Source organism: Phocoena sinus, chromosome 12, assembly GCF_008692025.1.
Source record: "Phocoena sinus isolate mPhoSin1 chromosome 12, mPhoSin1.pri, whole genome shotgun sequence".
Taxonomy (NCBI): Eukaryota; Metazoa; Chordata; class Mammalia; order Artiodactyla; family Phocoenidae; genus Phocoena; species Phocoena sinus.
The window spans coordinates 9087042-9098826 of record NC_045774.1 but is presented as its reverse complement, the minus strand read 5'-3'; the positions used below and the strand labels follow the sequence as shown (position 1 = coordinate 9098826).

The window sequence follows — 11785 nt, the reverse complement described above, 5'->3', positions numbered from 1 at the left end:
AAAGATCCCACATGCTGCAATGAAGATCCAGTGTGCCGCAACTAAGACTCTTCGCAGCCTAAATAAATACTTTTTTAAAATGTATATCTTTTTTCTCTCATCCTTTAAAAATTTTTCATGTAAGATTTAAGTTTTTTGGGGGTCCCCCGGTGACCTAGTGGTTAGGATTCTGGGCTTTCACTGTCCATGGCCAGGGTTCAACCCCTGGTCGGGGAACTGAGATCCTGCAAGCCGTGCAACACGGCCAAAAAAAAAAAAAAAAAAAAGGTTAAAGTTTTTCTTAAAACTAATATCAAAACCAAACCTTTTTCTTACTGTCATACCAGTTGATATTCATAATTGTCACTGTATGTGTTTAGGATTGCAAGGCCAGAACAGAAGCTGAGGATTTCCTGTAGGGTAGCTTGCCTATAATTATATGTACTTAATTTATAATGATTTCTCATCTCGTATACTTTTACTTCTTAAAATAATAATTAAAAGACTTAAAATAGTACTCATATTAAAATAGATAGATACAGAATCTTTAACTAATATATCTAATCACTCATTTAAAAGATCAGAGAATAGCAAGATAAAACTCATCGTCCAATCACCTTTCCAAGCTCTATCACATCTCACACCCCTGCCAAGTGGTTGCCCAGTCTATTTATTCTTTAATACCTCCAGTTATTCCTTTACTCAAGATATGCAGAAATAAATACTAGTTAACGTGAACATTTCCCACAAATACTTAGTGTTATCTTTCCCAAACGATCACAGTTTTCACACGAACACAACTTGTTCATGCATCATCCACCCATCAATTTGTTCATTCATTCATTCATTTAATCATCACATATTTAATCACTACCTGCTACCACTCTAGGCACTGGAGATGGGGATACAATAGTAAACCATGAGACTTGCTCTTTTTCCTCCTAAAGTAAAAAAATTTTCTGATGTCTACTTAGAGCTTCAACAGTTCAAGATAGCCGAGCATCTATGTTAACATTAGCTGCAGTTTTCAGAAGCTTAACAAAATGAAATTTATTTTGTACTCCTTTAGCAGTCCCACGTAGGTATTTCTTGTTGGCAGTCAGCTCTCCATCATGAGTGATTCAGAAATCCAGGCCCTTTCCATCTGGTGGCTTTGTTCTCTGGGGCCTCAAGTTCTTTGTGTTGAGCTGGCAGCCAGGGGAAGAGTTAGGGTGGAGAAGCACACCCATTTCTTAACTGCTGTGGCCAGAAGTGACACATGTTACTTCTTCTCACATTCCATTGGCAAGCAGCAGTCATATGGCCCCAATTAGGTAGAGAGGGGTTCTGGGAAATGTTGTCCCTGGCCAGGCAGAGACTTCCTAGTTACAGCCTTATCTTAGGGTAGACAACTAGCCACCTCTGCGACACTATCCCAAACTCTTGCATTATTTTTCAGGTGTGAGTAAGGTTACTTCACTGTGAGCAATGGGGATCACGTGCCTATTTCAATGTAATGTTGCTGGGATGCATCTCTTTTGTAGCCTGGTACTTAAACAGTACATAAATACTTAAATCTTTCAAAGCTTCTCTCCTTCTAATTTTTTTTGTATAACAAAAGTTATTGAGTATCTAATAAGTGATTCTCTTTGGAGCAATGCTTAATTATATAGGTATGACTTCATAATTGTATTCATTGGTCTTATTGGTAAACATCACTTTCATCAGAGTCTCTGATTCTCAGAATTATCAGTTACAAAATCTAAGCTTTTACGGAGCTAAACTGAAAATGGCTAGCATTTACATAGAAGTTATCGATTTTACAACACAGAGACTGTAATGGTTTAATACATGGTCTTAATCAGAGATTTATTTTCCTAAATGTGTGTGAGTTCTAGTATATTTTCACTGATTTGGCTATATAGAGTGCTGATAATTTCTGTTAACTTTCATGAATGACAACTTTATCACATTTTATTCTCTATTCAATTTTTGTCTTGGGGCTTCACTGTCTTCATTTTGTAAGTAATGCCACTGATTTGTTTATGGAAACATAAGCAAAATGGATGTAAACATCATTGAGGTCCTCAGAGCTAAATGTAAATTACAATGGTTAGGAAGATTTTTCAGCTAGCAAGAGGAAACCCAACCTAAAACTGCTTAAGCAAGAAGGGGATTTATCATCTCAGAGAACAGGAAGTTTAAGATAGTGAAAGATTGTAGAATACATACCAGGGTTGGATCTTCAGAGGGTCAAAGTGGCCTCACAGACCAGTTCTCGCTACCCTGCCGTCCTGGCTGTGTGAGCTGACGCCTCTGGTGGTCACAAGATGGCAGCAGCAGCCCCAGACACTGCATCCTCGCCCAAAGGAGCAACCTTCGGACTTTCTCAGGACTTCAGCCTTTACATTCTTAAGAATTAAGGGCCCCAAAGAGCTTTTAAAATATAATTATACGGGTTATATCTATCGATGTTTACCATTTTATAAATTAAAACTGAGAAACTTTAAAAAATATTTATTAGTTTATAATAGTACATCTTTATATGTTAATATAAATCACACATTTTTTAATGAAAAAACAACTATGTTTTCCAAAACAAAGAAATCTAGTGGGAAGAGTGGCATTGTTTTACTTTTTTTACAAATTCTGTAATGTCTTTTTTAAATTTTTATTTATTTATTTATTTTTGGCTGCATTGGGTCTCCGTTGCTGTGCGCAGGCTTTCTCTAGTTGCTGTGAGTGGGCGGCTACTCTCTTCGTTGTGGTGCGCGGGCTTCTCATTGCGGTGGCTTCTCTTGTTGTGGAGCACGGGCTCCATGGCGTGGGCTTCAGTAGTTGTGGCTCGCGGGCTCTGGAGCGCAGGCTCAGTAGTTGTGGCGCACGGGCTTAGCTGTTCCACGGCATGTGGAATCTTTCCGGACCAGGGCTCGAACCCGTGTCCCCTGGACTGGCAGGCGGATTCTTAACCACTGCACCACCAGGGAAGTCCTGTAATGTCTTTCTTAATAGAGAACACATGGGTTCTCGTATCTACTTCTGCACCCAATCTGTTGTGATATTGCACAGCATGTAACCTCTGGATAAGACCAATGTACATTCATGAGGGAATGCGAGTGAAAATGCAAATGACATCTTAATATTATTAAGAAATCAGACCCACAACTTGCCCAGGAAAATGTCCTCATATTTTTTTTAGGAGCTAAAAAGCTGTTTTCAAAAGGCTTCCCTTGCAGACTATCACTCGGGTTTAATTGGCCAGAACAGGATCACTTGCCTATTTCTAAGAAAAGAGAATAGACTTGTCAAGATTGGTTTATACCAGTGATTCTTCCGTGTGGGTCAGAATCACCTGTGGAGTGTGTTAAAACACGGGATGCTCGGCCCCCAACATGAGGGTTTCCATCAGAAAGTTTGAGGTGGAGGCTAAGAATGTGTGTTTCTAACAATTCCCAGGTGCTGCTGTGGCTGGCCTGGGATCCACTGTGAGAACGGGTGGCTGAGACCTGGATGGGGGTGGGCAGTGGCCAGGCTTCCGGGAGCACTGGTCAGTGGAGGACGTGGACAGCTTAACACTCTGGGGTTTGTTAGCAAGCAAGAGGGGAGAACGGTGGTTGGTCCAACCGTGTTTGCTGTACTTATAGCCTCAGAAAATTTATGGTAGATGCCTGCAAAATGGAGAAATACTTGAACATTGGTCCTGTTCGTGACCTTATACTGGTGACCAAGTATATTTTGGATTCATGGTCAAGGGAAGAAAAGGGTGAGTGAGGGAGGAGGGACAGAAAAGGAGAGGATGGGGTAGAGACAGAAATTTGATTTTAAAATGCTCTTTCTTTCTTCTTCTACAGCTTTCCTAGCTTAAGAAATGTAAATTGGGTGAATTTGACATGAAGAAACTAAATGTTAGGGGGGAGGTCTACGCTCTGCAAACTCATTTTGGCACTTTATACTTTAACAAGTCCACTGAGGTCTACACTTGCGTGCAGCCAAGCCCCCACCCCCTGGCAGTTCATCTTGTCCTTCACTTAGCACGGCCAAGTTAAATGAAATATTCCTGACAGTGGGTTGTTATGAATATTCCAAACTATAGAGAAGCCACAGGTTAGGAAAGGGTCCTATGCATTTCTCTCTATTAACAAATCTCATTGAAAGAGTCATAGAGTTTTAGAGTGGGGAAGGATCAGGGACCAACACCCCCTCCCCCTTTTACAGGCTGAGCAGTGAAGATCGGAGAGGCGGAGTATCTGTCCAAGCTCACCCAGTCACCAAGTGATGGTACGGATGATAACCCTGGGCCTTGTGATGATGTCTGTTCTTCCCAAGTTCCAACTAGTTCTTCCATGTGGTGGCAAAAGCAGAGACAAAAAAAAGATATAACAAACAGGTTATATACGACAGAGTAACAGTTGAGACGCAAGTGTTTAAGGCATTTGATATTGGAGTAAAGTCGTTTCTGCTGTATTATGTTTTGGCTACCAGACTTACACCCTGATCATCTTCAGTCCCAACCGACAGCCCTCGGCTCTCAGCTCCACGACTGCCATCCCCAGCAGCTTCCTGGAGGGCAGCCAACGTTGTGAGGTTTGAGACCAAGCTGGTTCCAGCCCCGCCCCGGCTGTGCGCACAGCTGCCCCTGGCCAGCCCTAGGTGAGGCCACGATTCCATCTTCTCTGCGCTCTTGGCACCTTCACCTCCAAGGCCTCCCGGCTGTGGCTGGCCTGTCATGGCCCTGACACTGAGCCTGGAAGAAGCTGTGTGTGTGTGTGGGGGGCGCTGCTCTCCACTCACTCCTCCTCCTTCAAGAGTGAGGCAGTTTTAGGACCTCACTAGAAAAAAAAGAAAGTTTGCCCAAGACAACGATGTACTTTAAACACAACAAAATTAGAATTGTTGGACCAGGGGGTTTCAAAGGCCAGTGGTAGGGTCCGCATTGCCAAATCTCCTTCTTAATGGCCCCCAGCTGCCTCAGATTTCTAAATTATAGTCAATTTTTATTTCATAATTTGCGAGGTTTTTTTTTAAGCTTAAAATGCTGATTCACAACTGATTCAATAGATTTCTGTAAATGAGCCTTCAAGTTAAAATGGCTTAAGGAAACCATTTTCCTTCTGAAAAGGCAGAGAGAGGGAATAGGGAAGGGGTTGGTGGAGGTACGGCGGGGGATGAAGGGCACCCACCCTGAGTAACGGAACAGAAAGAATAGTAAAAATAAGAACCAGCAAGGCACAGCATTTGGCTCGTGGCAAGCATTTAATACACTGGAGCTCTTATTTTTGGTTGAGTACCTATTATGTATCAGGCACTATACTCAGTGCTTCACATAAATTATTTCAGTTAATTCTTTCAGCAGCCCTGTGAGGTAGATATTGTTATTTGAATGTACTGTTAAAGAAGTGCTGTTAGGGGCTTCCCTGGTGGCGCAGTGGTTGAGAGTCCGCCTGCTGATGCAGGGGATGCGGGTTCGTGCCCCGGTCCGGGAGGATCCCTCATGCCACGGAGCGGCTGGGCCCGTGAGCCATGGCCGCTGAGCCTGCGCGTCCGGAGCCTGTGCTCCGCAACGGGAGAGGCCACAACAGTGAGAGGCCCCCGTACCGCAAAAAGAAAAGAAAAGAAAAGAAAAGTTCTTCAACTGCATATTTTCATCTTTCATCAGTTTACTATTTAAGGTCTAACAGTCAGGGTCAGATTTTTCAAAATTTGCTCCAGGTCCTGATTGCTGACCCCAGTTAATGCAGTTGAAGCAAAATACTCATTACATTGCAATGAGGGAGGATTATCTTTTATGGTTAAGGTACTCTAAGACTTGAATGTAGTTTTACTTCTGAAAGGTGTCAAAATTAATTTTAGAGATGTTATAAAATGCGATTAAATAATGCTCATATTAATACTTCTCTTGAACACATTATACTTATGTGCATATGTTAATGAGGCACATATTATCGTTTAAAAACTTTTTAAAAATTAAAACAATCTAGGCAGCACTTGCCAACATTTGTGAAATTGTAGGTATGTAATTTCAGGATTTAAAGACTCTAGTCCAACTCTTTTATTTTCTTTCTGACAACCAGAAATTCACAGAAGACAGAATTCTTAACTCTGAAGCCGAAGCTGATGTGAAAATTTTGGCAAATAGGCAAAACAGAAAAAAGTGCGGAACACTTGCAAAGATTAGCTGCTATACTATAGGGCATGTTATGCCTCAAATCAAGAAAGAAAGGATGCTGCTCTTGTCTATTTTTTAAAAAATACACATACATAAACAGTCACACAATCAGCAGTGTCATTTCTGTGTACGTGATGGAAAATGAAGGACGGATACATAAAGTTTCCGTTCCTAGAAGGACATCAATTTAATGGGGGGAAAAAGGCTGTGAATTCTTGTTCCTCTGTGTGAGTTAAAATGACTCTATCCAGTCCTTTCCCCATAAGACCAACTGAAAAAGATACGATATATCTGAGATCAGATCGTCACCATCAAAGACACTTCAGTGACTGTCTTCATGCAGACAAACGGTGGTTCACACTACAAGCAACGTGCGCTTTCTAGAGACTTTCAACTTCAAGAGTGTGATATCCACTTCCGGCTCAAATTAAGTTCGGACCGCACACAAATCATTACATTACCGGGTAGGAAGGATTCCTCAAGGGGGTGGGGTTCAGACTGGAGTAGTTACTGTTTTCACTGTTGTCCAGGCTGTGTAGTTGCCCCGAGGGACGAAGACTGCGGGGTGCGCGTGTGTGACACGTGCGTGAGAACGGGTGGGCGCGCGAGTGGGTGTTCGGCGGTTGTGTGTGCGCTTTGAGGGCGTGCTCGCGAGTGTGCAGTGGCTGCAGGGTCTGTTGAGTTGGGGGTTTCGCGCGTGGCAGCAAGCAGGTGACGAGCGCGTCAGCAGCTCGGGCCGCGGCAGAGCGCGAGGCGAGGGTGGCGGGGGCCGCGACCCCAGTACGGAGCCAGCGGGCGTCAACGGACTGGACGCAGGTCCCCGGGGGCGCGAGGGCGCGAGGCTGGCTGCGGAGGCGCCTGCCAGCCGCGCCGGGTCACGTGGCGCGATCACGTGGCGCACAGCCGGGCCCGGCGGCGGCGGCGGCGGCGGCGGCGGCGGCGGCGGCGGCGGCCGAGGGAGGCGGAGACTCCGCGGAGACACTGGGGGAGGCGGCGGCGGCGGCGGCGGCGGCGTGGGGCTGCTGGAGGCGGAGGCAGAGAGGCGCGGAGGAGCGCGGGGCCGCCGCCACCGGCGCCCGAAGGTGAGGCGGGAGCTGGGCTCTTGTCACCGCCGTCCCGGCCCGGGCGCTGCCGCCCTCCCGTGGAGGAGGTGGCGGGCCCGACCGCCGGGCGGAGCGCCCTCCGGAGCCGGGCCGGGCGCCTGTCCCCTCGGGGCGGGCGCTCGGGCCCCCAGCCCCGGCCAGGCCCCTCTGCCGGGCGCGGGCGGGGGTGCGTCGGGCGGCCCCCGGCCGGGGCTTGGGCGGGGGGGGCGGCGGGCGGCCCCCTCGGGTGGGCTTTCCCGAGGGCGCGGTGGGGAGACGGTGGCCGACACCCGGCTCCGGGCGGCGCTTGCTGCCGTTTAGCGGTTTTAGTCTTTTGTTTCAGTGTCTAAGAAAATGGGGCGATAGAGGAGCTTGGTGTGCGCGCGCGCGCGTGAGTGTATGTGTGTCTGTGTGTAAATCAGGAGGCGTTTGGCTTGGAGCCATTTTTTTTTTCTTAATTGTGGAGACAGAAAACGCCTTAATTGTGGAGACAGAAAACCACTTTAATTGTGGAGACAGAAAAAACGGTTTCCCGGGGGAAACTGTGCTCCTCCTCTTCCTCCCCGGCGTCTGGTTGGAGTGGATTTCCCTCCCGGCCTCTGCCCACCTTCTCGTCCTCCAGGCTGTCCCCCTCCCGCCTGGCCTTCCTGCCGCCCCACCTCCGTGTTACCCCCCGAGCGAGCGGGGTGTCTGCACAGCGGCCCGGTCACCTGTCGTGGCAGCTGCATGGAAATGCTGGCGCTTCTGCTGTTTGGTCTGTGCTGTTTCCTCTGGCAAATCACGGGGATTCCGCTCAGAATGCCAACCCTTCCTCTTTTCTCTCTGCTTAAAAACAAAGTGCATGATGCTGCGTCTGAAGTTTGACCGGCTCGGGCAATTAGTAGGGAGAGGTGTCTACTTTATCTTGTCACACCACTTTCAGGTTGGAAAGGTGAGGTTCATCTAGCTTTGTGGAAGGAAATAAGGGTGACACAGTTCTGTCGGGGATGGATGTGACTTATCTGCTAAATTGCCATGGTGATCAGAAAGTCTTCTAACACTTCTCCCCTGGTGGACAGTCAGCTCCCCTTACAGGGAGCTCTGCCCTGGATTTCTCTATTTGGGGATTGTCCTCCTCTTTGTATTTTGCAGTAGTTTAGTAGCACCTTAAGGATACCCGGTAGGCAGATTCTTAAAAAAGCACAGGGAAAATAATTTATTTCTAAAGTTTTGAAGAATGTAAAAAAGCATTTGGGAGTCCCTTTCTTTGTGCCTCTCTGTCTGTGTCTCAGGTTTGTATTTCTTGGAGTTTAGTTCTTGCAGGCAAGGCCACAGGGGATGGTGCTATGGTCCTGGAGGATGCTCATCCCCAGGCCCTGCAGCACTGATTGCTGGGATTTGGGGTTGTGATGGATGGAAAGTGACAGGGCTCCTTGCACATAGCCACGCTGCGAACCAGAGGCGACTGCCTGGACTCTTGGTGATCTGGTGGGGCGGTTTGGAAGCTGATCTCAACATTGTACAATGATAGCCACGCTGAGATTGGGAGGAACTCAGCCGTCCCTTTCTATTTCTTGATAGTTTACTGTTGTGGAAATGAGTATATGAATAAATTGTGAAGAGCTAAATCTAGTATTTAAGCATAGGACTTAATTTGTGTGAGAGGGTTGCTAGAGGATGTGAATTTCTTTGGAGAATTTTAAGTGCTCTATTTTAGTAAGGGCTGTGAAAGTAGCAGTGTTTTCCTGTGATGGGGGGAGGTGTTGTTGACCTCTAGAGTTGGAAGTATGTAGTACTGAATTAGAGGGATCATATAGGGAAAATTTTTTTAACACAGTGAAGCTTTATGACGTGGGAGAAGAATAGAAAGCCCAAGTTAACTTCCTGTGCCCGAGAAATAGTAATGTATTTACTACTGTTTATTTTAAAACCAACCTTTCATTTAGAAAAGATGTGTGTATCATATTGAACTTTCCAAAATATGGAGCTATATGAGTGGTAGTTTGATTATTTACATTTTCCCCACCAAAACCCTGCATGGAAAAAAACTTTTTTAAGCCATAAGAGGATATGTGGTTCATGAAACCTGTTTTATATTGAACCATCCAACATTGATGCTGAGATCCCCAGTGATGAAAGAACAATAAAGAGACAGCAACCTTCCTTCAGTGCTTTCCATGTGCAGGGCTAAGCTAGGACATTGTTCTTCATCTGTTTCACTGCATTTACAGTATCAATGATCTCTTTCCTGTTCTCTTCTGTGGATGGAGAAAGATTGAAGATAGATTGAGTGACCCAACTATGCATGTGATTCATCAAATGCATTAAAAAATTGAGTAAGGGCTTCTCTGGTGGCGCAGTGGTTGAGAGTCCGCCTGTTGATGCAGGGGACACGGGTTCGTGCCCCGATCTGGGAAGATCCCACATGCCGTGGAGCGGCTGGGCCCATGAGCCACGGCCGCTGAGCCTGCGTGTCCGGAGTCAGTGCTCCGCAACGGGAGAGGCCACAACAGTGAGAGGCCCGCATATGGCAAAAAAAAACTGAGTAAAACTTCTGTTATGAAATGTCTTGATTTAGTTATTGCATTGGTTTCTATTGGTTCCTACCCTATGAAGTATTTTCAGTATTACCAAAAGCTTTTCCCAAATTGTACATCTGTCCTTAGTGAGACTGCAGGGAATATGTAATTGAAATGTCGAATTTCTTTTAGTTTGGTTGGGATAATGTTAATTTAGTCAACTAAATTTTAACATATTAAAATACTAATTTTTTTATGATAAAATATACATAACGTAAAATTTACCGTGTTAACCATTTTTAAGTGTATAGTTCAGTGACATTAAGTACGTTCACGTTGTTATGCAACCGTCACCACCATCCATCTCCAGAACCTTTTCATGTTCCTGAACTGAAACTTTGTATCCATTAAACAATAACTTCCCATTCTGTCCTCCTCCCCCCGACACACACTCCTGACCACCACCTTTCTGCTTTCTACTTTCTATCTCCATGAATTTGACTACTTTAGGTCCCTCATATAAGTGGGATCATACAGTATTTGTCCTTTTGTGACTGGCTTGTTTCACTTTGCATGTTTTCAGTGTTCATCCATGTTGTAGCATGTTTCAGAATTTGCTTCCTTTTTAAGGCTGAATAATATTCCATTGTGTGTATACATTACATTTTGTTTATAAAGGTTCTAAATTTTAACATACTAAGTGTTAGCAACTGAGGTAATCTCATGATGATCAAGAGCTCTCACTGGAAATTATTTAACTATGATTTGTTTAATTAAAACAGAAAATCAAATTAGTTGTTTTAAAATTTTATTTAATTTTATTTTTTAATGCACAGTACCTTTTTAAAAATTTTATTTTTTATACAGCAGGTTCTTTTTAGTTATCTATTTTATACATATCAGTGTATATATGTCAACCCCAGTCTCCCAATTCATCCCCCGCCCCCACCCGCCCCAACTTTCCCCCCTTGGTGTCCATACGTTTGTTCTCTACATCTCTGTCTCTGTTTCTGCCTTGCAAACTGGTTCATCTGTACCATTTTTCTAGCTTCCCATGTATGTCTTAATATACGATATTTGTTTTTCTCTTTCTGACTTACTTCACTCTGTATGACAGTCTCTAGGTCCATCCATATCTCTACAAATGACCCAATTTCGTTCCTTTTTATGGCTGAGTAATATTCCATTGTATATATGTACCACATCTTCTTTATCCATTCGTCTGTCGATGGACTCTTAGGTTGCTTCCATGTCCTGGCTATTGTAAATAGTGCTGCAGTGAATATTGGGGTGCATGTGTCTTTCTGAATTAAGGTTTTCTCTGGGTACATGCCCAGTAGTGGGATTGCTGGGTCATATGGTAATTCTATTTTTAGTTTTTTAAGGAACCTCCATACTGTTCTCCATAGTGGCTGTATCAATTTACATTCCCACCAACAGAATGCACAGTACCTTTTACAAATATGGGAACCATGGGGTTTGAAACTAATATGTATGTTATATCCTTCCTGGGTCCTTTAATTTCCCTTCCACGTGGATGGTGACGTATGGTGCATCTTTCTGAAATTTGCAGCTGATGCAGATGATGTCTTTTTCCTCAGCTAATGTTATAATGGTGGTATATTTTGCTGTATGGAAGAGCATGAAGGACTCACCCTGAGGTATACATACACTGTGTAGGAATGTTTGATTATTTCCCTTTATTTGCCACTCTCCAAAATCATGAGTTGGTTCCCTGCCATCTTCCAATGGTAATGGAGCTAGGGTCTTTTCTTTCCTTTTTTTTTTTTTTTTCTTTTTGAGGATCTTTATGAACTTCTCTGTTTTAGCATATATGATGCGTTTCAGTCCATTTCAATTATTGTCCTTTTGATGCTCAAATTGCCATATCTTTGGGCAGATAGACTTATTCAGTTTGGCTCTGAGTCCTTATGACACAGCTCTAGTAGCCTGTAGTAGCTTCCTTGCTTTCTGGTGTGACAAGATGTTCCAGGCTCATCCTGTAGCCTTCCTGTTCCGGGTTTGGAATCAGAACAGACCTTTCTTAAAAGAAAAATAAAAGAGAAAGTAAATGACCAATA

The 11785-nt window shown here is 44.5% G+C and overlaps 1 protein-coding gene across 2 annotated transcripts in view; it reads left to right on the top strand.

Moving 5' to 3' along the window:
* The first annotated feature begins 7084 nt into the window (after nucleotides 1-7084).
* TULP4 (TUB like protein 4) overlaps nucleotides 7085-11785 on the top strand; it is a 226670-nt gene continuing 221969 nt past the window's right edge. Inside the window, exon 1 of one of the 2 annotated variants that reach the window (XM_032651094.1) lies at nucleotides 7085-7206. The gene's annotated coding sequence lies outside the window, so the exon portion shown is untranslated. The remainder of the gene's footprint in view (nucleotides 7207-11785) is intronic. The other variant, XM_032651095.1, reaches the window with a different exon arrangement.